A 27,955-nucleotide genomic window follows, 5' to 3' on the forward strand; every position below is an offset into this window, starting at 1 on the left:
TTAATTGAAAAAGAATGTAAATAATATGTTTTAAACCTTATTATGTGAATTGAAAAAGTTGAAATTGTCTCTTAGACAATGCTAACAATGATAATCCTCTTTAATTGGAAAGCTTTTTGCATAACTATTCAATCTTTTTAAAGCAAACCTTATTAATTTCCCTGTTTTAGAGTGATTTATGACTTAAGTAAGCGATTTTAATGAATTTAATTTTATATATTATGATGTACATAAATATTTTAAAAAATTCTCAGCTATGATCTTTTTCATTTTTTTTCCGAAATGCGCTTTTCTAAGAGTCTGGCAAAAAAATGTTTCGTTAAATATAATATTATAACCAATATTTTTAAGAACTTCATGAAAGAATTTGCTTAAATAATATGAAAGAACATTTTTTTAATGGTTATAAAATCATATTATCCTTATCGTTTCGTATTATTTACAAATAATATATTATTTTTATCATTTTGAGACACACTCTACAAAAGGACATTTTATGTGCATAATAATTACTCGGAAATCTTATAAACATTTATTTAAGGAATACATGAAAAGCACTATTAGAAAGAAACGACGCTTTAAATAATGAAAATATTTTCTTGGGAATAATTTGTAATAAATCACCATATTTATTTGATTAATACCAAGTATTACTAAAAACGTACCATTTTAGAAGGCCACGAAAAAAATTAGTTTGTTACGTACATATATTTATTACTCATAAAGAATGAAAAAAATTGTTACATTGATCAATGAAGTCGTGATGTACGTGTTTTTTTTTAACTGACGGTGCTGAGCTCTAACTATCAGCCGCAAAGCCACGAAATTCTGTACGGGGACTATTGACGACATGGGAAAAAGGAATACGCGAAAAAAAATTTAGTTTGAAAAGTTGCCGAAGGGGGAATGTGGCGCTTTTGATATAAATTTTAAGTTTTACTGCACAATAAAATTTTAAAAAAGCCACAGTAAACAGATAAATATTAAGAAAGGATTAATTTTTCCGCATATGTGCTTTATTCGAAAATATAACTTCTGTAAATGGTTACAAATTAAAAAAAAAGAGAGATTTTATTCGATTTCCTTTTTTATTCTTTGTTCTTTTGTTTTTATTCAGTAGAATCGCTTTCCTGGGGAAGACATCGACTATTTTTAATATGACCTCCATTTTCTTGGACTAAGCGTTGCATTCTGTACGCCATACTCTCCACAGCTGAATGCAACATTTCAGGAGTCATGTTCATAGCATTCCGTGTTATATCTTCCTTTAAAACTGATAAGTTCGAGACTCCACCAAGATAAACCTTCGATTTTAAATAACCTCACAGAAAAAAGTCACATGGGGTTAGATCCGGGGTGAGAAGTGGCCACGCAACACGGAAACAGGGACGAATGATTCTTTCTTCTGTAAAGTGATGGCGCAACAGTTGCTGTACGGCTGTGTCGATATGTGGTGATGCTCCATCCAGCATAAAGATAATTATATCTAAGCATCGCCTTTGCTGAAGTTGTGGGATAACAAAAATACTCAGCATATCATGATACCTCTCAGGTCTGCTGTCCTGCTTGGGTAATAATCCAAAACCACAGGATTTTCTGACTCTTTAGTGATTATTTATATGCATGTCATACAGATATTCTCAATGTAATTTATCAATTTTTCAGTTAGTAATCTCATTTCCCTGTAAGTTCAACTGAAAGTCACCATTTGTTTAAGTATTCTTGTCCCCTCTATTTAGTTATTACAACACCAAAAAATTGAATATAGTCATGTAGGATTTGACACCAATGGGATTCTCACTGGAGGACCCTGGATGTTCTGTCTTCTCTTTCTTTCTATCAACAATTTTCTTTCTTTCTTTCTTTTTTTTTCCTTTCATCTTGTGCTCATCTAACTGGTTAGATAACTTAGTGTTATAGACACCGGGAGCACAGGATGGCGTTATGTTATGTTATGCTTGGGTAATAATCTCAAAAAAGCATGGTCCGATGATAAAATCTGCTGTAAAACCACACCAAGCAGTTACGTTTTGGTGAGAATGGAGTGGGATTTCTTGAAATACATTGAGTTGTTCAGATGCCCAAATTCTAGAATTCTGAGTGTTAACAGTCCGATTCAAATAAAAATGGGCCTCATCATTCCAGAGAATTCTCTAAGGCCAAGCCTCGTCGCCCTCCATCCTGAAAGAAATGTCAAAGCAAAGGTTAATAGAAGATCATAATCTGTAGGTTTTAATTCATGCAAAAGGATAATTTTATATGGATAAAATTAAAAAAAGTTTTCTTAAAATTTTCCATACTGTTGAAGCACTATCATCCAGTTGTCGGGAAACTACACGTGTGCGGTTTTTACCAGCAGTGCTCGTCTGATTTCTTTCAACGATTGCAGACGCATTATCTGTGATCGTATCCTCCGATACCGGTTTCCGTCCTCTACCAGGCCGAGTTACGAGATAACCTGTTTTTTCAAATTTTTTAATCATTGTTTTCACTGCATTAATTGATAGATGCCCTTTACGTAAATTGTTTCGACTTCTAAATTCGCGAAAAACGACCGCTGCATTGGATTGATTTTAGATAAAAGAGCTTCACAAGTAATGCACGCTGTGCAAAAGTGAGACAATTTTTACAAAGCAACTGATATTTGAAATAATTTTCAATGCCCCGATTCTTTTTTACAACTCAAAATACTGGCGCTGATGTCGACTAATTAATCGGGATTTTGCATTTTGAAATTTCCCCTCGTATTTTATGCAAAATTTTAGCTGTCTTAAAGTATTATGCTCCACATTTTCCCCTATCGGCAACTTTTGGAACTAAACTTTTTTTTTGCAGATTTTTTTTTTCCGATATCGTTAATAGTCCTCGTACAAAATTTGTTGGTTTTGCAGCTGATAGTCAAACTACAGTGGTCTTTTAGTACCGTCAGTTTAAGAAAAAAAACCCACCCTGTATTTGTACTTTCTCGTATATGTTATAAAGAGAAACTATAGTAATCGTCAAAGAAATCGTATTCGAGATTTTGACAGATCTCCACGTTTTAGCCTCCCCCCCCTCCCCACACAGTTCGAGAAATATACAATTCCATAATAATTTTTATTTAGCCTTTTTTTTTCCTCAAAATTATTGAAAATTAATAAATGCATCACTATGCAAATGTTTTATGATATTGCTCTTTTAATAAACTTTTGATTTATTGTCTCCCAAAAAGACAAACGACTTTAGAAGACTCGCTTAAATACCAATTTGGAGTATGGAAAAAGTTATAAGTCTAAAAGTTTCACAAGCAATATCTCAATAAGATTTGAAAATAGAAAAAAATGTAACATTTAAGCTTAAAGATGAGAGCAGGAAACACTTCCTTACTGACATTTTCTACAGTATGAGTGTCGTGTAAAAATTTAACTTTTCTTACCTTGTATTCTTAACTTATACAGAAGCTAAAATATTTTCATAAATTTGGGTATCTTGTTTAGTGAAACTTTGCTGTTTGAAATATGTAATTGCAATAGTTAAAGTAATAAACGCATGTTCCACTTTTTTGATACATCGTATATATATATATGTTATATATATATATACTTACAAAAGGTCCTTTGCAAATTTATATGATATGCCAGGCAATCAATTTATATATATAGAAGAACATTTTACAATAGAGGGGCTGGAAATTAAATGCAGTCCACTAAGGAAGACTCTTTGTAAACTGTCACAACAGATGAAGTGTGCAAAATTTTACTAACGGAATGAAAATGTACAATATCATAACCTATCTGTAGGAATAAATGTATGGGAATACCATATCGCTTCTCGAACAGCAACTCTTTTGAAAACACTTTTAGTCTTTCAAAGATTTATTAACAGTACTTTTCCTACTTACCGTTGATCCGTTTTGCAGCATGTGATTCATGCTATTCTCTTGTGGCGGTATTGTAAATATGTTGAAAATGTGCTCTGAAGTTATTTTGGTACATTCATTTCTTTATCTATGCAAATAACTTCGTGCAGTGGTTGCCATCTGCGTTTGCTACAGTTTGATTTACTATAAAAATGACTTGTCTGAGAATGCCTGTAAACGCTTGCAAGGGCTTAAAATAAACTTTTCGGGACATTCTATGAACCCTGAATGAACGATAATGTGATTCATAAATCTGACTTTTATAACTTTTGTAACGTATAACTTTATATTAAAATAAATATGAATAACATAGAATTCACGTCTACAAATGAGCTATGCAAGGATTTTTGTGACATTGTCATACTTATATCCATAAAGACCTATAAATAAAATAACTAATTAATAATTATTGATTTGTAGAATATATATTTACTTTTTTTATTTTTTAAAAACAATATTGAAATTTTTGAAATTAAGAAAATGAATGATCGAAAGTCAAAATACTTTAGTAGAAGTAATACAACAATTTGAAAGTAATTTTGAGTAGTTTACTCAGAATTGAGACGTATCTCTTATTCGCTTTATTATATTCTTACATAAAGATACACTTTTTTATTCGGATTCATTTATATTTATGTGCATTATAATAATGTTTTAAATTTTCATTAATGAATGTCTTTTTAAAGTATTTAACTTTACTCTTCGGTTGACAGATAGTATGTTACTGAAGCTTTTATTTTATTTGATTTGACGCGTGATTCCCCTTTTGTTTTGATAATAGCATCGGATATAATCCAACCAGCCACATTTTTCATATATTCTTACATAAAGATGCTACTTATAAAATGCGGTTAGCACTCTTTACACCTAATTGCTATACAGCTAGAGAACCAGCATTGCCTTTACAAATTTTGTTAAAAATTTTGAATTGATGCAGGAAATTAAATATATAATTTATCATTGACATTATTATATTTAGTAAATTTTTGTGTATTTTTCGACAATGAAACGTGAATTTATCTAAAGAATTAGTTTTTACGCTATCTTCAAATGAAGAAAAATCAAATTTTGTGAAATATCAAATACATATTGATGTTATTATTCCATTTTCAAAGCAAAAGAAATAAAAATGGTTTAATCGTAACGCTCTACAATAATTTGTATAGCTATGAATGTATTTAATAACCACATTGAGTGTGCATAGATGTAAATGTGTCATTTTACTAAAAGGAGTATTATTTATATATGAAAGGAAGATATGACTAATTATACTTTTTATGCGATGTTTTAAACATTCCATTAAATAATGAAAAAAATGAAAATTGTAAAATATATTTCAATATCTTCGAATGTCAGTGGCAACATGCAAGGATATAAATAAAACAATTATAATCGTTTGTAAAAATTTTTTCAATTAAATGACAAAGTCCATTTAAAATAACTTTCATTAATACGGCATATGATTTGTCATTTCTTAATACTTTTTGGGGAATAGAAGATAAATTTAGGAAATTACCTTTTTATGTCGAAACAAAACCATTAAAAACTCCGGTTTCATGCAAGAGTTACATATTGAATTCCATCCCTTTACATCATGTTAGCATTCTTGTGCAATACTTTTAGCACGCAGACATTCTTCTAAGGAAACATATGAATATTACAGAAGATATAAGTTTCAAAATTCTCCAAAAATATCAAGTTCCAATTCTTTAACAGCTACAACTACAATACGTTCTCTATATAAATCGAGAAATTAAATAGCAACTTTTTGAATTCTTGACTGTTTAAAGGCGTGCAGCTGAGATATAGATAACTATCCTTTTCTGCGGTTTTAGAGCTCCCGCAGTGCTAACATATGCAACCGCACTCATCTAATAACAACAACAGAAAAAAAAAAATCTCTTACGATGAACAAGTGTCCCACGCATTGCAGCTGCGTCTTTAACTAAGGGATTATTTAAAGATTTGCTCCCCTTAAAAATAATAACAGCTAAATGAATCATTTGATTGTATGGTATAATAATATATATATATATATATATATATATATATATATATATATATATATATATTAAATACTTTTGATGTCACCTTATTACTTTACATTATCTTGCCATTTATAAGGACACCCTTCACAATTACGAGGGCTTTGAGAAGATCGTTTGTAACTTTTTTTTTTCACTTTAAGCCATTTTTTTTTGTACTTTGCACTTGAGTATTTTATTTATACTTGGAGCATGAAATGACCGAAATATATAAATATATAATTCGGATTATATCATTCAAGAATATACATACAAATATTTTGTTCCAATAAATTTACTCAAAAGTGTGTAAATATTCCTCTTGAATTAATTCACCTAAAATATTAAAATATTTATTTCAATTATGCAAGAATGTTTCACGCATTATAGCCGCAACTTTAAAAATGATTTAGAAATTGTTTAGACCTTTGCGTTCATGAGATATATTAGGTTTTTAAGGTTGTTTCTTATTTGTTTAAGTTGTTTCATATTATTCCCGAATAAATTCATCCAAAAATATTCAAATATTTTGTTCAATCATGCAACCGTGTTTCACACATTATAGCTTCAACTTTAAAAAAGGATTTAGAAAATGTTCAGACTTGGGCGTTTATGAGATCTGTTAGCCTTTTTAGGTTGTTTCTATTTTGTTTAAGTTTTTTCATATTCTTCCGGAATTAATTCACTCAAAAATATTAAAATAGTTCATTCAATCATGCAAAAGGGCTTCACATATTATAGTAGCAGCTTTAAGCAGGATTTAGAAAATGTTTAAATCTGGGCTTTTGTGAAATATATTAGTTTTGCTAAATTGTTTCTTTTTAACATTTTTAAAAGTTTACTTATGATATTACTGTATTTTACCATATAATTTAAAATTATGAACTGTTATCTGAGCATTATTTGTTTCTGAGTTCGCAATTGATCTCAAATGTCTATGCTAATGCACTGACTAAAAGATGTCTATATACACTCAGAATTCATTCGCTCAAGTACAATATAGTTCCATAAGTATTCTAAATTGACTTAAGTATTTGCAATCACGATAGTTTTAATTATTTTGTATTTCATTATGACGTTCATAACTAATTTATACTAAATTTCTTTTTCGTCATCAGGCTTGTCTATGACAAGTGCCATAAGTAACAACAACAATTAAATTTCTTTAAGAATTTTCTTTCCAAAATTTGAACATAACTTTTCAAAAAATCTAAAGGAATATGCTCTAAAAGTGCACCATGTTTCATAAATAACTTTTCATCCAACTCTTATGGAAATTAGATTTTATGGCAATTAAATTGAATACAAAATAATCTGAAAAATTTACTGCTATTTATGTAGTAAAAAATAAAAATTCTTTTCGATTTTATTATTTTTCTCGAATATTTCCTCTTCATTATAATTACTATTCACGAAAATATTATGTCTATAATATTGATTTTTAAGAGTTCATATAAATATTATTGATTACTAAAAGTAATTTTTCAACATTTTGCTAGTTCACACCATTTATAGGAAAGGTTAATTAAAATTATTGATTACCAGGAAACTGAATTTCGAAAATATTGAAGTTATGTATCATTACAATAAGGAATACCCGCTGTACAAAATTTTAAAATAATTTAGCATTTTAACAAGTAAAAAAAGTTGTTTAAAAATTTCTTCACAAACATTAAACAAGTTAATTTCAATTAAAATGCACGAAAACAAAATTGATACACGTTTCTGTTATTTAATAACATCGGTTATTTAAAATCAAGATTGTTTTCCTCTTTTTTTTAAAACTCGGGTTATGATCACGAGCGTATCACTTTGAGCAGCACTGATGTAACTCAACTATTTAACAGAGTTTCGGCAGAAAGTGGATGAAACTTCATGAGTAGACTTCTGAAAATTGCAAGATAAAACAAATATTAATCTAAAATGGCAACGAATGTCTCAGTTTACATGGGACTAATTTATTTGTGTCTAAAATCCACTTCATACACTCACACCGAAGCTCTTACGTTCATTCGGCACTAATGCAGACTTATAATGATAAATGCTGCAAGATATGTATTTAACTCTGCCAATAATAAAGATATATATGTGTGTATTGATTCCCAAATCCAGAAAATCTGATCTACAGCTGCCAAATTTAGCACATGTAGCAGATGGAAATGTTCATCTCGGACAGAAATTTTAATTAATTAAATTCTAAGCTGAATTTTGGATTTTCCCTCTTAACATTGGAAAATAATTTTGCATACAAATACATTTTACACTGTCTCAAATTTAATTTTTTAAATAATACCGATGTAATAATCGTGGAAATTTTTGCAATTTTTTTAAACCATTTTTTTGCTGTTTTTTTTTTACAATATTATCATGTGAGAACATGATGTTGTTTTGGCTTGAGATTTTTGAAGCTTCAAAATGCGTTGGCAATAAATTGGCGATCTATTTATTGGTGAAAATATTACAACAGAAAATTGATTTTTACATTACATGGAAGTTCAAAAAATAATCGTTTCAATGATACTAATGTTTTGATCTATAAATTAAATTTCTATTTTAATGAATTTTTAAAAAAATATAATTAAATCATATTTTTCACAGTTAATTTCGCACAAAATAAAAATAAAATTTAATCTGCACGAGCATTGCAAAAAATTAACTTTTTATTAACATGTTGCCATCACATTTACAAAGGCTCTGATTAAAAAATAGGTTAATTACTACTGCAAATTAAATCTAAAAAAATGTAATTTTCAACACGTCATTGTATGAAATGAAATAAATTGAAAATGTGATATTTGATAGAAATGTGATAAAAAATTGGCAATTTATCGCTTTTGATGCATCAATTTTTTACTTTTAGGTTTATTAGAAAATAATGCAGAAAGTTGTCATATTTGGTGATTTATCGCCAACTAAAGTTACAACTTGATTTCCAAATTATTCATTCTATGAATTCTTACGAATTGTCTTAATTAATTTAAGTCATTAACCAGTTTAAACCGGTTTCAAATAGTCAAGAAATTATCAGAGCATATATATATATGCTCGTGATTTTTTCAAACCGGTTTAAACTGGTTAATGACTTAAATTAATTAAGAAAAATACTAACTTAAAAAATAATAATGTTCTCACATAATAACTGGAAATTTGCGATCGTAGATTTCATTTTTAATTTGTTATTTACATTGTTGCTTCGAAAATCAAAACGTTTTCATTGCTTTATGAAATATTTTACCACGTGATTTTCTTCCATTGTTAAGGGATAAGGAAAAAAGAATTGTGTTTAATATCTGTAATTTTACAGACAAATAGAAACGATAGGTAACAATAACTTGAAATTTAGAAGATTGATTAATCAAATATTGAGGTTTTAAGGGGGGATTCGGTACCCCCTTTTTTTCACAGTTTCACAATTTTTTCCAAAATTTGTGATAGATTGATGTTAACTGTAAAAATTAATTTTCTAAAATTTAATTTATAATTAATTTTGCAGAAATTTAAATCTCTAAAATATTTTTCAGATTCAAAAGATACAAATTTAAATATTTTAAATAAAAAAAAAATATATTAACTCTTTTTCAAAATGCTTCTTCTGGTACAATTTTCAATGTTTTTTCCTCAAATTTGTTTCAAAGGGACTCCACAATGTACTTAAAAGAATTAGGGATCGCTTTTTTGATATCCATATTAATTTCTGAGGAAAAAAGTTGCTGAAATTTTCATGAAATAGTTTGGAAAATATGAGATTTTTTCACTTTGATTATTTTTAGAAAAAAATTCTAATCAACATTTTTACAAATCCATCCCTCATTCTATTAAGCGGGCATTTAAGAGTGAGCTTTAAATGTTTCAAGCAATTATAATAAAATGTGATAGAGTTTGAAAAATTTTTGCCAGACAGAATTTTGGAAAAAAAAAAAAAAAAAAAAAAAAAAAAAAAAAGCAAACTGAGATAAATAGCTTTAAAGTTTTCAACGCCAGAAAATTATATTTAAAACAACTCGAATCAAACTGTTTTTTTTTCTCAGAGAAGTAATGTGGCATTTGTAAGTCCTGGTATATTAAATTATTAATATATATTATTATCATATTTTTAGATGACCATTATCATATACAGGGATTATTATTAGAAGAGAAAAATAGAGAATTTTCACTTTTTATATTGGACAAATTTTTTTCTTCAAAATATTTATTAAATGATTTGCAGTTCTGTTTATCAAATATCTATTAATGCAGGGCCAGCTGTTCAATTCTAGTCCAACTGAATGAAATTTGTCATTTTCGAAATGATTATAATAACCAGTGAGTTATTTAATCGAAAAGAAAAGCGATAACCTAAAACTATAAACAAACAATGATTTCATTATTGCAATATCAAACAACTGTCCTGCTTGTTATTTCATGGAAAACATTTAAGCTGATTGGCTATTTGCACCTGGAATATGTTTGATATGTAAACTCTGGAAGTGGGCGTGGACCAGCTTTGGGCAAAATAATTCCTTATCATCCTTTATACTTATTCGGTTGCTTTGAAATTTTCAGATTAATAAGTCAAAGATTAGTTTTCAGTCAAAATAAGAAAATCGATTTTCCAAAATTCTCTGGATACCGAGTCCCTTTAAATCGTATTATTATGTTATGGCATTACTTACTATAGAGAGATTCGTGCACACTATAAATAGAGCTAAAGAAAGACATTACAATTAAAATAACACGCCTTTAATTTGAAAAATTTTTGCAAAATTATGGAAATGATGTTATATCTAAAGGATATATCTGAAAGCAAATGAAAGCAAGTAACGAATATTCTTGGCGAACCAGCTGGCCACCTGATGTTACTAGTACGCAAATAAAAGTTATGTCTCTAGCATATGCATCATCTATATTTGCAAACATTTCCTAAAGTAACGAAATTTTTATAAGTTTTCTTTAAAAGGTTCTTAATTATTTGTAAACCAAAAAAGTTATGAAATCATTCGAATCAGATTATCCCATTAAAAATTTGGTGAATGAACATTTTAAATAAAATTAAAAGATATTTTTAATTAATTAGTCATTCAGGTTTTTATTTGCAGGATTAAAAAGGGCTTCTTTCTATAAAAGTTTCGTTCTTAATCCTCTCTTCGTCCCCCCTCCTCTAAAATGTGATCACACTAGAGCTGAAAGAATATCTATTGAATAAATTTCCCTTATGAACTCAACAAAATTCATTTCATAGCTAAAGATTTTATACTGTTATTTTTTTAAATTTTTAATTGGGGCTTGTTTAATTATCATTTTTAATTAAATGAGTTTATTTCGACTGTGAAGTTTAAGAAACTTTGGTAAATATAACTAGGTTTCAGCAAAATATGAAAAAAATGAACGACACTTAAATCATTTTACTTCATGAAGAGTTGTCAAATTCTAATTCATATCAAAAAGACTAAATTTTTTTAGGCTTTCTGCCTTCTTAATGTCTGCAACAGTTAAATAATTTTTTTTAAATAGTTAAATTAATGAAGACAACTAAAAATCTTTGTAATATTTTCTTCGTGTTTTCTCCTTTATCATTAGCAGCTGCTTAACTTTTCAAAAGAGGATGAATTTATGAAACCTTGATTAATGACTTTATCTAAAAGAATGAAGTAAGATTATTAATTATTGAATCAATATGAAGTTTAAAGTATTTCAAAGTCCCATTAGCTTAATTAAATTTTTGCGTTCCATGCCTCCCATTAATAAAAGCATTCTGAAGAGAGAATTAAAAGACAGTGAAAGCACAAAATAAATTGAAAACTAGATAACAAAACTAAAGGAAAGAGTAATTGTTGAGTTAGCTGAAGCTAGTGTAACATGTCAAGAAACGTAATTATTTAGCTTTAAAAGATTTAGTTAGTTGTCAACTTTTTGAGCAGAATTTTTAAGATAACAATTTCGGAACTTTTCACTCTTATTTGAAAGTAAAAAAAAATGTTTTCAATATTAATTTTTTTTGCAAATAATCGAAAAACTAATTTAAAAAATACTATGGTATTAATTGTTTTTTGCATTGCATCATATAATTTTCTTCTCCAAATTTTAGTTTGGTTTTAAGTAAAATTCATCATGAGTTTAAGTTTGTTTGTTTCTTTTTAATTTGTGAAGAGTGTTGTGTTTTGATAATATTATTTTCATCTGCAAATCTTAATTTGGTTTTAAGTAAAATTCGCCATGAGTTTAAGTTTTTTTTAGTTTGGGGGTGCTGTGTTTTTTGTATTCGTCATATAATGGAAATACAAATAACAATAATTTATATTTTTGTTATCATAAAATCAATATCAAGCAGCAAAACAATTACTGTGAAAAGTCTCAATTTGTTTTGTTTAGGTATTAAAGTATTTATAGAATTTTTGATTAAGATTAAAATTTAAGAATATCCAATTATTTTAGAGCGAATATAACATTATGATTAAGGCGAATGAATAATAACTACCTGAGAGATGAAAGAGTGTAATTTCTATAAATCTTAACAAAAAAACAATTATATTGTAGGAATAAAATTATTAAAAAAATAGTACAGAATGCTGTATTTTCAGTAAAATAAATTATTACTTCGTAATTCATGCTAAAATGCATCAAATTTTTCCATTTTTTTAAAAAAAGAATATATTAATTCAGTATATCATAACATAATTTATTCTTATTTTTAAAAAAAGAATAAATTAATTCAGTATATCATAATATAATTTATTCTTATTTTTATCATCCGACAGCTTAAGCTGGCCGCGGTGGCCTGGTGGTAAGGTCTCGGCTTCGGAACCGGAGGGTTTCAGGTTCGAGACCCGATTCCACCGAAGAACCGTCGCTTAAGCGGGTCTAGTGCACATCACATCTGCCGGCGTCAAACGTCCTCCCAGTGATGAGGTTTGGAAGATTGTTGAGAGTGTGCCAGCTCAGATGTCGTCCTCGTCATCTGACCACTGTTCAAAATTACGATTTCCGTCCCAAAATAGCCCAAGTGTTGCTTCAAACGGGACGTTAATATAACTAAACCAAACCGACAGCTTTAGCTGATTCTTTATTAATCTCTAAAAGAGCTATTTTCAGAAATTGTAATCATGCTGGTGTTGATGACATCGTTAATAAAAATCCAACATTAAGTTGCATCCCAATATTTCAAAATGATGCATTCTTCTATAACCAAATGTATGTATAAATTTCAAATAGGCCAAAAAATTTGACAACGGATTGCTTATGAACTTTAAGATGACACTCGATATAACAATCTCTCGAACTGGTAAAAGCGCAGCCTTTGTCCTATATTTGTAAACTAAATGATAAATTGTCATTTATTTATATAAAAAAAACTATTGCTTTGCAATAAAGAGAACTAAATTATAATATTAGGAAAATGTGACAAAATAGCAAATAATTTAACTGCATGAATAATTTTCGTTACATCCGAGTTATTGTAATATAAGAACACGATAAATCCTAATCATGAACAGAAAAAAAATTTTATTGAGGACGATCCACCAAGTTTTAAATTTTAACAAATGCTATAAAAGATATACATTAGATAATAAGAGATTAGACATGGATCCCTTTTAATAATAATAACAAAAAAAAAAAAAAAAAAAAAAAAAACATTTCTCCAAAATGTCTCTATAAAACATAATTATTTGTACATTTAACAATATTATATAACAAGTATTATATAATCACAACACTTTTCAGACGGAGGATTTAACTATATACTAATTATTCGGATTAGATACAAAATTTTAAACAACGCACATGTTAGGTTCACTTATAATTGAAGCTGACGGAAGCATGTTTCATGTTCTCACATGCCGTGATGAGTTTGACTGGCATTTTGGGTATGAAGTAGTAATTTTGGAATGAAATTGATTATCATATTTTACACATTCATCTGGTAGTTATAAAAATTATTATTACAACGAATTTCCAAATTGACTGTTAATCATGAATTGGAACTTTTTCTCTACAAATTATTCGCTGTTAAACTGCAGTAATAATTAATAAAATGTAAATAATGTTGCCGAATTCTTTTTTTATGTATGAGATATATACGAATACTTTGGATGAAGAGAGGCTGAATTGGCAAGCTAACTAAATTTACTAAATTTGCAAGTGAACTTAGTTCTTCTTTTTAATATTAGATGCATTTAAACTAATTAACCCTTTCACTGCTCAACCGGCTCAATTGGCAGTAAAAATTCTAGCCTGGCAAGCCGGATTTTGTTTCATACAAGAAATGTAGTATGTAACACAAGTTATTACTAAGGATGTCTTCTCTTTACATCTTTCACCCTAGTTTGAATTAGAAATCGGCAGAAATTTGCTCATCCGTTTGGGACGTGCCAGCAGTGAAAGGGTTACAAATAAAGACACATCTATTTTTCCAAGCTTTTATTAAATGGTTCTTTAATGTGTGCCTGCTAGAAAAATGTTCTGCTATTTCTATTAGCTCATGAATTTTTAGAGACGACACCTTTCAATTAATAAAAGATGAGAATATTAATTATTGAGGGTTTAAATGTTAACATTAATTAGGTTTTTATAATATTATATGTTAGAAACTACTGAATGATGGATACTTTTTTATTTCTGTCATGTTTCTGGCATATTGTTAATACTAGATTCTTGAATGCATAATTTAAAGAATGATTTTCAAATAGAGCGTATGAACGTTTTATGGAATGTTGAGGGAGTAAAGGAGATACTTCTTCATGTGTCTAAGATTCTCGAAGGTGAAAGAATTTTGGCGATACTGGAATCTATCCAAGTTACTGATTTTTTTTATAAAAGCTTCTGTATTCTATGATGGTAGGTTCATAAACAGAGGTATGCACACACTCGAGATACTAAATGAATACTCTCTTTAAAGTGTTCATTTCCAACGAGTTCTCTTTGAATATTTTATGCCGTTGAGGCTATTTTATAGCGATTTGCAGGTTGAATGTGTGATGTCGAATTTTCCAAGTGCTGTCTTTATGTGCGCTTCCGCCATTTTTATGTTATGTGCTTTTGCATTTCTTATTAAATAAAACATCGTTTTCCATTATTGAGTGCGTTGACTTTCTTATCAAACATGCACTCCCCTCGAAAGGTTACCTCGAAATGAGGATGAAATGCTTCCGGTATGGTGGTTGGATCTCGCTACCTGGATAGTAAATGAAAAGGTGGGAGTCTGGTTCCTCCCATCGATGATGGGAGGTACTTCCTTAGGGAAAAGTTGTATCGTGGATGGTGATGGCCCTTAGGACTCAACCACAGTTCCTGTTAGTGTTGCTATTGCAGATATCCGGCCATTCAGTATTTATTTATCCGTGTGCTTTCGGGCGGGTCGGTGAGTCCGTGATATGACTTATCATACATCCACCGAACGAATTATCCCTAACTATACTCATTTAATCATGATTTATGTTTGTATTCCATTCAATCTATCACGAATTTATATTATATTAGACTTTTCCATACTTTGTATCTTGAATACACGCTACTTTTAGCATTCATGAAGAGGCATTGTAGTGATTGTCCCCTGCCTTTACTCCCACACATTGTACTATGATAAATAAAATTTATTTTTGAAAGCCAGTCTTCCCATTAAGTTTTGCCTAAAGGCTTTTGAATGAATTTGTACAGTATACTACAAATCAAAATGAATTAATTTATAAATTTATATCAATTTTATTTTCCACATCTCTTAATTTTTTTCCAACTATAATAACACTTCTCCTCGCTTTCTCTGAATAAAGCACACATTTTAAACCACAGCAGAAATGAAGATGTATGATGATAATATAATACGATTTTTTTATTCTATTTTTTCATGTATATTAAAAAGAGTATAATTATTACCCTGTAATTTATTTTTTGTTTTTAATAGCATTAGATTTGGATAACAGAAATTTCTTGACAATGATACTACAAAAGGAAAAAGTTTCTGAAAGAAATGCAGTTGGGACATTTGAGTCCGTGCCACCTGAAAGAATATATTATATTAAGGTTTATATTTCTTCTTCTGAGATGCATGAGTAAATAAAAGAGCCAGGCATCATAATCTAAGGCTACATCCGGAAAATTTCATTATAAATTAGTAAAACAATTTCAATACTTCATTTCAATTATTTCTTGATTTTCGATGACAATTTTTTCATGAAATTTGTATTTATTTTTATTTTCTAGAAAAACATTTCTATTCTAAGGGTTTAAAAACATTCTGTCTGGAAAAGGTGGTTTAAAGTTGAAATCCTAAAGTTAAAAGCAATCAAATTGCATTCGGAGTTTTCATAACCCTTTCAGGAAGGAAACTAAATCACATCAGTCCCTATTTTATTTCGGGATATCGCAGACATCGGTCATTGAAGGGGTTGTATGTAAATTGTGATATGCCTTATTTATTTCGACTAAGAAATAAATATTTCCGCTTTATTCATATATACATAATGAAGAATAAAATTTAAAAAAACCCTGCATGGTTCGAAAAATGCATTTTAGAGTATATAAAAACTGATGAATTATTTATTTAAAAAGCACCATTGAAAGAATTTCAAGATGTAGGTAGAGATCTAAATATATGATTGGATATAATATAGTTCAAGAAGAATTTTATCGTCTCTATCTTCTTTTCATAATGTCTGTGAGAAAATGGCAGTGTAAAATCAGTATACTTGATTACGCAAATGCATTTTGATTAATATGATGATAATGTTTTTGAATACATTGATGAAATTCAAGTAACGAAGTGTTTGCATATTTTATTTTATAAATATCAAGCGTAGAAATACAGCTTTTAAAGCAATACATTTAACGTTATATATATATATATATATATATATATATATATATATATAAAAGCAAATAGGGAAATCGAAATCAGCTTAATTCTCGTCATTTGTACAAAATTCCAACAAAGCTTGGATAGATTTCAAACACAAAAATCACATAAAATCGAGTGGGAAAAAGAATAAACACCCAGCTGTATTCTGGCAAGGGTCATTGCACATCATAAAAAGTTATTATTCGAATGGTATGAATGCATTTCTTAGTTTTTGAATAAAGAATTCATAATGAACCATCTATATACCTAAATAAGGAAAAAAAATGAATGTTTCCAATATCAACACTAATTTGTTTTTCATCAAATTTCAAACCTACATTAAAAGTTCTTTCCGAAAACCAAATTTCATTTGAATAGGTCGGTTCGTTTTGAAATTATAAGCTAAAAAAAATTCGTCCTCCTAATGATAAAATAAAATTTTAAATTTTTATTCATGTCTTGAAAATAATATATCTATTCATCTCAACTCTTTACAGTTTTGAAAATATAAGGTACTTTGTGTATATAATTATCATTAAAAAGTATTTTTAAATATGTGGAAAAATTGCAAGATTAAAGTTTAAAAAATTTTAAATGTCAATCCACTTAAAGTTGGTTATAAATCGAAGGATGAGGTCATTTTATGTATACGTTCAAAATTTTAATTCTTTCTTATAAGTAATTTTTTGGTTGCGTTAACTTTTTGGTTTTACTTCTAAAATGATGCAGTTAGGAACTCATTAATAAAACAATACAACAAGTCGATATTATTTTATTTGACATTCAAATACTACTGACTTTTAAGATTGGAAGCAAGTCTCTGTCTTTGGTGTAAGTTAGAATTTTTACTCATCGGATCATATAAGATCACTTACAAAATATAAGAAATTATTGAAAAATAGGAACTTTATTTCTTATTAAATAACCTGTAGGATTGTACTTATATAATTTTAAAGACTTATTGTCCAAATTATTTCTCTTCATAATTAATACATAATGAATTGTTTATTTTGTGAGAAGAAAGAAGCTATTTGTGTTTATTTAAAAATTCTCAAACTTCATCAAATTAATCTTTCGTAATTGTAATTATTATAATATTGTATATAATCATAAATGTAATAAATAAATTCAATCATCAAAATATTATTATATAATGCATTTATTATTTATATTTTGATGCAAAATATATTTTATATTTACTCCCTACCCAGCGAAAATGAAGAATTTCAAATAATTTAAATAATTGACTAGTATTGATTGAAATTTTAGTTTACCACTATTTTTTAAGTGTAAAATTACGCAGCTTTTGCTTAGTATTTAATAGAAGTGATCAACTAAAATTTTAATCAATCTGTAGCTCTATTGCTCTGTAGCAAAATTTGTCTATTTGAGTGTCGAAATAAATATTTTGGAAAATGAAATTTGGTAAGAAATTCTCTTAATATGATTCCTTTAATATCTTTTATTTCTCTTTTTGTGATTATGGGGACATCTAAAACGTGTAATTTACTAAGAAAGCATTCATATTTTAGCTGCTTAACGACTCAGAAATGCTTGAAATTCAAAGAATCAATAATGCATTCAAAGATAAAACGAACAATTCAAAATATGCATTTTTTTTTTCTCCAACACATAGAATATAAACTCATTTAATCACATGTATAAAATTTGCTAAAATAAAAACTGTAACATAATTGGTTATTTCTGTTATTCTTTTGATTAATTGGCTATGCCACTTGTAAGTACAGCTACGGCAGTTAGTTGGAAAAATTGGCAACATTATCTTTCTTTTATAATTCGAAATCTCATGATCATCCTATTATAATAGAGCATGAATTATTCTCAGTCTTAGACATTTAATAAATTTAATATATTTAATAAATGTATTAAAATTATTGATACATTTATATTTTTATCAAATTAAAATTTATATAACATTTAATATGAATTTAAATGTTATTATTTACACAAAATAAGAATAACTGTTATAAATCACTCTAAAATATAAGTGTGTTGTTATGCAGAAAAATACCCCGACAATAAATGCATAACACTGTAAAATACCCTGAAAAACATTTATGATAATGATATTAATTATTCTAAGATTTGGAAAATGTAATTAAGAGACATTTCTTTAATTTCTCTCTTTATATTTTTATTTTAAAAGCAAAAATATTAGCTTTATTATTATTCATTTCTGCCGCATCTTAGCCAGAACATGTTATCGCGCAATATATCAAATTAAATTCTCTAATTCATGTGAGATGATACTGTTAATTTTATAGATTAAGACATTTTATTATATTTCTGTAATTTAATGAGTTATAAGAGGATTAGCAAAATCATTATGTTTTGCTTAACATAATTTTGTATAATTTCTTCTTCGGCAATGGCATCATTCATAAAAATTTCGTTTTATATAGGAACCTTTGTCTACTTTGAAAGATTGTTACAGATTAATTTTATCTATATTTTATTTCAATAGAATTATTTAAACAAAAAAAATCATTAAATATCATCAAATATAATAGAGAAGAGATTTTTGAATAATTCTTAATTCTTCATAAAATGTTGGCAATTGCCAAGTGCACAGACATCAATGCTTTAATGGCCTTCAGAAAACGAATTTTGGAAAGGTAATAGTAATATAGTATAGAAAGACGTCAATATAATATATAAACTGGTGTATAAAAAATATCACATGGCATTAAATTTAATATGGATTTTAAATGACACCAGGGCTTTCTAATACCTTCTTTTATTTTTGAAAAAAACAAATATTTTTTTCTTATATGTCTCAAAGCTTGTATCTATTCTAGAATTATCTCAATAATGATATAAGTAAAAAAGTGAAAAACAATTGCTTGCTGTAATTAAAATATTTTATAAATTTTCGATAAAACTCTACTTTATATTACACTCTATTTATACTTTATATTATAAGTAAGTTTCATCTTAAATGTACATTTCTTGAATATTAATTTTTTAATTGTTTCCGGTCCACATAGCTGTTATTATAAATTTGCTGTGTTCTAAAATGTTATTTTAAAACTAACAGAATAGTTTTAGATCAAATTTATTATCAACAATGTTTTATTTAAACCTAAACAAAGTGATTTGTTTTAGAAATATGATTAGATGTCTAGATACAACTCGAAAAATTAAATTCTTCCTGTTATCAAATTACAATTTTTGAGACAAATGGCTTATTGTTCTTAACTGGTATCATTGAAGCCACGGTAAAGTAAATGGAACGAGATAAATGAAAGAATATTTCGAAATATATAATGAAAATTTATTGTTAAAATAAAATATGAATATTAATGCTTGTAAGATACGATTTATATTTTCATTTGATGGTACTGAGAAAAACCTCTGCTTTTAGTCAAATACATAGTCTCTCAAGGTGCATGCTAAATATTTAAAAGAAACCAAACAACACCAGGAATATGATCCCCATTTTTTTCTATATATATATAGAAGAAATAAAAAAAAATATCACAATATAATTTCGTCCAATATATATATATATATATATATATATATATATATATATATATATATATATATATATATATTTCATATTATCTATGTTCTCATTTCACTAACTTACATTAAATAAGTAGAGAAAAGTAATACTCATCTTTATTATAAAAAAAGTAATATAAATATATGATACACCATCATACATAATTCATATATATACAAGTAAAAGATATATAAGTAAGGTAAATAACATTTTATTGTTAATAACAAAAGAAAATGATACATTTTTTCAGAGTACCTACTAATAATAATAACAGATTGAAGTATTTTATAACATACTATAAAACCTGAAATAATACACTTTGGGAATTTCAAATTAATATTGTCTTATAGAAAGGATCAAAAATATTTTATGAGATTATGCTATTTGAAAATTCTTTACTTTTTAACATGACGAATTTTATGAATACCTCGTAATATTTTGTATAAAACAAATCTTTCTGTAAATGCTTGAAACAGTCACATTAAAAAAAAAAAAATAAGGAGTAAATTTCCATTTGAATTTCACGCAAATGTGGATAATTGTCTGTAAAATGAAAAAAAAAAAGGACTATAAATCTCCCAATTGTTTTTTGTTGCAAGAAACAGTTAATTCCTAATGGCTGAAAAATATTCCCTTTTGTGTTGTTTAAAATTTTGTATTTGTTTCATAACTATAATTAAAGAATTTTATTTTTTAACATTTGAACATCTTATTGAATCCCATGAAACATTTTCGAAGTCACATTACGTTTGTTAATCGTATTTTGAAACAAAGCGCCGTGGAGAAAAGAAGCAATTACATTATGTTATTTCTAATTTCGTTCTTTATGTTTTTCCCTCGCTAGATGGCGTTACGCAGAAGAAAGAAAAAATGAATGTTTTGAATATTAATTATAAGTGCTCCAATTTATTGAGTTTTCGGCTTAGATAAAGGAATAATATTTGTCAAATGGGAAAATAAAAATGTAGATTGCTTTTGTTAAGAAGACAATGCAATTTTCTTTTATAACCATGTTAAAAAATACTTGGATAGCATCTGTTGTCGTAAAATTCCATTTTTTTTCCTAAATAAAATGTTTTTATGTTATTGTTGATAAAATTAAAATTTAGGTAATTTCTGCAGAAAAAAATAGAACATAAAATGTGAAAAAATAAAAAGATTCTGTCTTAATATGTAAATAAGGTTTAATGAAAATAAAATGGATTGCAGTGAAAAATATGAAACTTCTATTTTCTCATGGCTTATTAAGAAATAAAAAAAAAAAGTGAATTTATGTTAAAATTTCTAGAAAAATCTAGGTGAAGTTATTTGACAAAATAGTCTGGCAAATTTCCAAACAAAAAAAAAATATTTTTAGATATTTTTAAAAAAGCTAATAGAATTATTTAATTTTTATTCTAAAATGAAATACGCAATTTTTCTATTTATTCATTTTTAAAGAATAACAAAGTAAAGCCAGATAATTAAATAATTGTTTTTTTTGTACCATCAAATGCGTTCAACTCATAAGTTTTAACTGATATTTGTTAGGTGTGAGGAATAACATTAAATGTTTGTATCTGTAATCTAATAATTTTCTTACATTTAAAAATTATTAAAAATATTTTATTGCTCTAAGGTCCCATTTTATAAGTATACAAAAAGTATTCGGGTGGAAGTTCGGAGCAATTAACTACGAAAAAAAAGTTTTAATGACGCCTGTGTTGAATATTTTATCAAAAACGGTTCAAAATCTATCGCAAGAAGCATCTCCTTCGAACGAAGAAATTTTAGTATTACGAATATTTTTAATCCAATAGTACATTCCTAATAACGATTGCTATGATTATGGTAAATAGCCTATATGCTTCTACAAAAACGTATATAATTTATATGTTACGGCAAATGTAATAAACTGCGGATTATATTTAATTACCGGTAATTATTCATAATTACCAATTAGTTAAAAGATTGGATTTCACCGAAAATTATTTATAGTTACTGAATTAACATGTACAAAGTATTCGGGCTTCAGATTTACAAACTTCTATAAGAATAAAGTTATAACTAAATTAATCAGTACTGTATTAAGATGCTAAGTTGAAAATACTTTCCCACAACTGTAGATGGCGTTACACAAGAGGAAATTCCAAGTGTTTTTCGGTGATCATTTCCGCCACATGTTCCCTTTTAATATTTCTTGTGTTTTTTGGAAATGATTTGTTCTTAAACTGAAAAAGTGCAACGCAGAGGCATTGTTTGGTAGATAATTGGTTCATCATTTTGGGAAATAATATTATGAGACCACACCTGTTGCACCCTAATTTAGAAGATTTAAACTATTTTTTCTTCTTGGGACAAGTGGTATCACAACTGTTGGACATCAAATATATATATATATATATATATATATATATATATATATATATATATATATATATATATATAAATTCTTTATAGTATTATAAAGATGAAAACGTGCAGCTTAGAGGAATTGCGCGGCATATATTTGGGACGCCATTATTGGGAATCATTTAATCCAACCCGGCATATTATTTGTTCGTCTGATGGTTATAAATTATTTGATCGTACTAGGTAAGTGTTATCATAACTGTTGGATAACGAACATACGAGAAATTCAATGTAGTAATTGAAACTCCAGTTTAAATTCCCATTATCTAAATAATTATATGGCAATCCAAAACTCTGTCAGGTCCAAAAGCAATAAACGTTATTTACAAAAAGTACATTTTAAATATAAATAAATTTGTAAAAAAAAAGACACATGCAATATGGAATAACAATACTAGCCAAATGACAAAAATTTCCAATACTAATTCAATAAATCGTAAAAAAAATACCGGGTGTCCCATAAATTTGTAAATACTTTAAAAATTCATAAAAATTGAAGGAATGAGCATATTTTAATGTGGTTTGAGAAACTGTTATTCTCATAAAGGGGGATTTTTTTTTCATACAAAAAAAAAAGAAGAAATAGTTCAAAAATTTGTCGATAGAGGGCGCTAAACACAAGCAAAACATACAATTCTACGGGAAAAATACTTTTATTTGCATGCAAGCAATTGTTTACATGCGTATCACACCAGTACTACAGTACTTGTTCTATGTGTCCGCCATCACCACAAATAACAGTTTGGAAGCGGGAGACAACACTGGTAACTGCATCATACAGCATATCCGGATGAATGCATGAGATTTCGTGGCGAATGGCTTCCTTTAGCTGCACTAACGAAGTTGGCCTATGGCGGTACACCCGAGACTTAAGGTAACCCCATAGCCAAAAATCAAGGGGTGTTAAATCTGGTGAACGTGGGGGCCATTCATGTGTAAAGTGATGGCTGATTATCCGTTCTTCAGTAATAGTTCTCAAAAATGCCTTCACTTCGGTGTCGATGTGAGGAGGTGCCCCGTCTTGCATGAATTTCACTGTATCAAGGACATTGTGTTCCAATAAGGACGGTATCACTTCCTTCTGTAACATTTCCATGTAACTTGTTCGATTAACTGAACATGTCTTCTATCCTGCATTTTTAAGGGCTTTTCAAAGAAAAAAGGGCCTACAATAATGGATGCAGTGAAACCACACCAAACAGTAACCCGTGGTGAATGCAAGGGCTTCTCAGTGTAAGCATGTGGATTCTCATGTGCCCGTATTCTACAGTTATGGGTATTAACTGCTCCATGCAAAGCAAAATGAGCCTCATCTGTCCACAATATTTTCAGCAGCCATCGCGGATCATCTTCAATTTTCGCCAAAGCCCAATTTGAGAATTCCAATCTCTTAGCTGTATCATTTGATAAGAGCTGATGTAGCGATTGCAATTTGTATGGGTACAATTGCAATAGACCATGAAGGATACGGTACACCGAAGTCTTTGGTATAACAGTTATTCGTGCCACTTCTCGTGCGCTACTGACTGCACTTGTAGACTGTTCCCTTAGCGTGTCCATTTGCGAAGAGACATCGGGGGTACGGACTGTTGTTAAACGAGGTGCACCACTGCGTGGCCGATGACACAAACTTCCAGTTTCTTCGAAACGGTGTACTAGGGAAACAAGTCCAGCAGGAGTGATCGGACCTGAACCTTTCTTCAATCTTTTCTGGGTCCTAAATTTTCGTAAGGCTTCAGCCGCCGATTCGTTGCTGACATAAAACAAATTTACCAATAGTGCTTTATCCACCGGTGTCAACATCTTAATACAAACCTTATGTAAACCTTTAAAAATGACGTGTCAATCGGTCACTCTGCCTTTCATAAGACTTCCATTTGCATATTTCCACTGATTTGCTTGTGCGCAGCGCCCTCTATTGACAAATTCTTTAATTATTTTTTTTTCTGTATCAAAAAAAAATCCCCCTTTATGAAAATAATAGTTTCGAAAATCGCATTCAAATATACCCAGTCCTTCAATTTTTATGAATTTTTAAAATATTTACAAATTTATGGGACACCCGCTACTTAAGAGTATGAAAATCAAATGATTTTCATATTGGCCCGAAAATTCAAATTATCGTCATTATATAAATGTATTAGAATACAAATTATGAAAAATGAAATTAGAATAATAATACGAAAGAATTATTTAACATGTTTGCTGCCGTGATTGATGTATGTGATTCCGATAACTGTCTAATAAGATGCTTACCTATTCCTCTCTTTTATTGTAATAGAGAATAAAATATATAATTAGATAGCATGTATAAATCATAGGCGATTCACGTGCTGTGCAACGTGTTAAACTAAACATAGGCTTGTTCTACTCTCATCAAATCCTACATTAATTGAACACTTTTGCTCTCCTTCGAATGCAAATGAAAGACAGTCAACGTGTTAGAACTTCGGATGAATTAAATCTGGCTCATAGAATAATCCAAAAGGCAAGGCATTACATAATTTGTTTGCAAAAGAATGAATCATGCCATTATTATCACCATTAGCAAAGAAATAAAAATCCAAGAGAATAAATTTTTTTAGAAATTAATGAATATACACTTATAATCCCGACTGAACAATAAAGTTATTTCCCAAATAAAAAAGACATAATTTGTCTGCAAACGACAAACCATCCTCTCCAACTCCCAAGAAACCAAGAATGTCAGAATAAAAGGATGCCATCTGAACAAACCAACAATATTCACGATTTTTTTCCATATATTCTGAATGAATTACAGTGATGGATTATAATAATGCGAGGAATTTTGTTACTCTAATAAAATAATCCATTTACAGTATTGAAAACTAATTAGTAAAAAAATTTAAATGTGAAGCATAAATTATGTCAAGTAACTATTTAAGTATGTATTTTGTCAGAAAATCATTCATTTCACAAAGAAAATCTGCTATCTTTTATTTGTATTTTTAAAATATCTAAAAATGTATTTTAAAATATGTATTTTATATCTAGAAACTCCAAACAAATAAATTGATTTAGAAATTTAAAGAATTGGTTTTCGATTCGAGAATTAATTGTGATATTTATTTTTTCAACGGCTATGAGAAGAAACTCATCGATTTATTTCATATAAATCTTTAAAAAAAATATGAATATTTTCAATCGAATTTCTTACAATAACTAATTACTTGACCTCAAAATAAATAAAAGCATTATATATATATAGATTTTCCAAAGTTTTTTATATTATATGCCATGCAGTTTTATTTGAAATCATTTCTAAATCAATTTCAGCGAATTTTAATTTTAAGTTACGTTAATTTTATAATATGAAAAGTTAAATTACTAGAAGCTGAAATTAAAATAATCCTTTACGTGATTTTGTTAAATATTTACCAATTAATCCTTTGAGTTAGAAAATTGAAAGAAATAACATTACTGCTCTAATTAACATTTGTTTACTCATTTATTAATATTTTGTTTGTAAGCCAAAATAACCAACTTGAATCAACGTGAAACAATTAATTCACGAAAGAATCACCAAGAATATTTGCGAGAATCATGAACATTTAACAGAACTGAACATTTTATATTACTAAATGATTTATTTTACAGTCACCTGAATAAAGTAAGTGATGAAGAAATAAGAAATAAGAGATTTGCATACATGTGTTCGAATTTTTATTTTATTTTCTTGTAGCTATTGATTTATATCTATGAATATAAATATGTCTGAGAGAAATGAAAATATTTTAATTTAATATAAGCAATAACAAGAGCATTTTTATAGGTCAAAGTATGACAAACATGAACTGATGTAAAAAATATTTAGGTAAAATGCAGAGTTCCAAAACTTTTTTTGCGCAAGTTGCATCGGAAATTAAATCGTCGTCGGCTACAGAATAGAAACTTCTAATAGTATTATAAATAGATTAAAAAATGAACGCGTTATAGTGAATGAATGGAAAATTTCTTTGTTTAAAACCTATCGGTGAATACTCATATGTTAGTGGCTAACTTTTTACATCAGAGAAACGAGTGCATTAGCTGAGAGAGGAAGGAAAATTTGAATAAGTAGTGAGGTCCGATAGATGTAATGGGTTGTAATTTAATACGATTATATTGAAATCTATGCATTTCCCTCCCATTAAGCAACCACATTTAGCAAAATTTCATTTCCTGATCGTATCTGAATTTATCAAATTTGACTCATCTGATCTAACAATTGTGATATCACACATACCAACTCTTGAAAGTCAGGCTGTACAACTGAATTTCTCAAATTTTATTGAACCCTTTTTCGCAATAAAGTCCATTTTTCTCAATATATGAATTTCTCCATTTTTTCGTATTTAATTTATGATAAAATTCATCACATTTAAATATAAATTCATAAAAAAAATCAATGCGGTCTAATAATTAGAAGCTTCTAAATTAAAATTAAAATGAACAACATTTCATGATTTTAAAATGTTGAATAACATTGGATAATTTTACAGTTTTTATACACGACATTTAATAATATTTGATGTCATATTTTATTTGTTGAGTTCGAAAAGTGTAAATTAATTTATAATAAAGAGTTAGAATGATGTCTTTCTATTGTGACACAGAGAGTAAATTCTTACAGATTTTAATTGTAATTTAATGCAAATTATTTGAAAAAATCAGTTGTGCGTCAGTTATACAACAGTATAAATAAATGGTAATACCATTTAAAAAACATTTATTAATTTGACGGAGCTATTTTGAACTATGATAATTATCAAAAATCCCATTTATGTCTTTTATGATTCAGAATGAAATAATTATTACTATTTATAGACCATTCATTGGATTAAAAGCGATATTCGGTATTGTTTTCGCTGATACAAAATGAATAAACACATATCGTCATGAATGCACATCAGCTATACTCTAAAAGAATGATCAATTCATGAAAATAGCTTACAACGATTGCTGTCGTCATAAATAAGGATAGAAGTTTATTACATATTTATTATTTATTTTGCTAGAGAAAATAATGTCTGCTAAAGTATTTAAAACATATTGTTACAAACCTGTAATTTTGATGCCCAACGCGAATAGTGTCATCATAAGATAGACCGTTTTACAGTCATCTATATTGGATGCTGTCGGATTCCAGAGCTTAATGACAAAGTTGCCGACTGATGAGATAAAATAGATAATACTGAAAAGTTCGAGACTTTTCACGATCCATCTACTAGGAACTGAGATACACCCAGATACGCCCTGGTTGGTTTATAAGCTTCTAGATCCGCCTCCCGAAAACTATAAAAGGC

The sequence above is a fragment of the Argiope bruennichi genome, chromosome 5, assembly GCF_947563725.1.
Source record: "Argiope bruennichi chromosome 5, qqArgBrue1.1, whole genome shotgun sequence".
NCBI classification, from domain to species: Eukaryota; Metazoa; Arthropoda; class Arachnida; order Araneae; family Araneidae; genus Argiope; species Argiope bruennichi.